General features: G+C 42.1%; 1 pseudogene; it reads left to right on the top strand.

Moving 5' to 3' along the window:
- Positions 1–1,860: 1,860 nt before the first annotated feature.
- On the top strand, positions 1,861–1,960 carry LOC150090142 (U2 spliceosomal RNA; annotated as a pseudogene).

Here is a 1,960-nt window from a genome sequence, read left to right as displayed (position 1 = left end):
AGGCAGCAAAGGAAGTAAGCAAACCCTTAGCCATAATTATGAGAGCTTCCTTGGACTCAGGGGAGGTACCCATAGACTGGAAATGTGCAAATGTGACCCCAATTCACAAAGGAGGATCAAAGGCTGACACAAGTAATTATAGACCTGTGAGCTTAACTTCTGTTCCAGGAAAATTAATGGAGGCACTGGTTAAAGAAGCACTGCAGGATCATTTAGACAAGACTTCAGTTATAGCTCAGACACAGCATGGTTTTGTTAAGGGGAAGTCTTGCCTGACCAACTTGATTGGATACTGTGATGCAGTCACAAAAGAACTGGATGCAGGGAAGAACTTTGATATTATATACTTGGATCTTAGAAAGGCTTTTGATACTGTTGCACATGGAAGACTGCTACACAAATTGTCGCAGTGTGACATTGGAGGCAAATTGCTGCTATGGATAAAGGTGTGGTTGAGCGGGAGAAGACAGAGAGTGGTAATCAATGGACACTGCTCATCGTGGACTAATGTTATTAGTGGAGTCCCTCAGGGCTCAGTGTTGGGTCCATTATTGTTTTCTGTATTCATAAATGATATTGATGATGGTATATCAAGCTTAATGTCCAAGTTTGCAGACGATACAAAGGTTGGCAGGGTTGTCAAGGACACTACTGACACTATGCTGCTGCAACAGGATCTGGAAAGGTTGAGCAGATGGGCTGAGAGGTGGCAAATAAAGTTTAACATTGACAAATGTAAAGTACTACACATGGGAAACAGCAACCCCAGAGCAACGTATCAACTCTGTGGTACTACACTGACAGTGGTAGAGAATGAAAGGGACTTGGGGGTGGTTGTGCAGGCAGATATGAAGTTCTCTGAGCAGTGCAGACGGGCTGCAAGCGTAGCTCATGGAGTATTGTCAATGATATACAGGAATTTTTCCAGCAGGGATAAGGAGGTGATTATTCCATTGTATAAGGCAATGGTCAGGCCACACCTAGAGTACTGTATACAGGTCTGGAGGCCTCATTTCAAGAAGGATGTAGAGCTGCTGGAACGAGTACAGAGAAGGGAACAAGATTAGTGAATGGAACAAAGGGGTGCTCTTACGAAGAAAGGCTTAAGTTTTGCAAATTACAGTGTCTGGAGACTAGGCACCAGCGAGGTGATCTGATAGAGGTGTATAAAGCCTTGAATGGTTTAAGCATGCTCAATGCTGATGGGATTCTTCCTCTAGCTCAGAAAAATCACCTGAGAGGGCATAAATTCAAATTGAGGAAAGACAGATGTAGGATAGACGTGCGGAAATTTGCCTTTAGCCAGCGGGTGGTTGGTTGGTGGAACAGACTTCCATCCCTTGTGGTGGAGGTTGATAGCCTAAATAAGTTTAAGGCTCAGCTTGACAGGTATTTTGAACGAACAGAGGGGTGAAGTGGAAGTGGGTTTTTTTTTTTTTTTTTTTTTGGCTGATGCTGCATAAGCTTGCTTTCTTGCATCAAATGCCTCTACTAATGCTAATGCTAATGCTAATCATTCTGTGTTATGAACCACATATTAAACATGAGCAAACCTATACTACTAAAAACGATTCAGGACAACCTCGGATTGACTTAGCTTGGCAACAAAAGGCTAATTTTATTGAATCAAAACATGAATTGTTTAATCAGTAGTAAAACACACTGATGCGATGAAGTATGCTTTCTGATAATATAGTGTGCAGCATCCTGAAATCTCCAGATAAGTTTTGCATCTCTATTGTATTCAGTCAATCAGTTTGTTCAGTGGATTTTGGGGAACTGAGTACTCATTGAGGACTCTGAAGATGCTGAACAGTTTAGTGAAGGCTAGTACTGTAAGATGGCCAGTACAAATGCTTGATCTCTTCTCGGCCTTCTGGCTATGATCAAAGTGCAGTATCTGTTCTATCAGCTTAATATAATATCCCATGGACTTAATGCCTCATTCATCGCAACTCTC

This window comes from Mastigoproctus giganteus, chromosome 2 (assembly GCF_048544385.1).
Source record: "Mastigoproctus giganteus isolate SK-2022 chromosome 2, ASM4854438v1, whole genome shotgun sequence".
Taxonomy (NCBI): domain Eukaryota; kingdom Metazoa; phylum Arthropoda; class Arachnida; order Uropygi; family Thelyphonidae; genus Mastigoproctus; species Mastigoproctus giganteus.
This window is presented reverse-complemented; position numbering and strand designations above follow the sequence as displayed.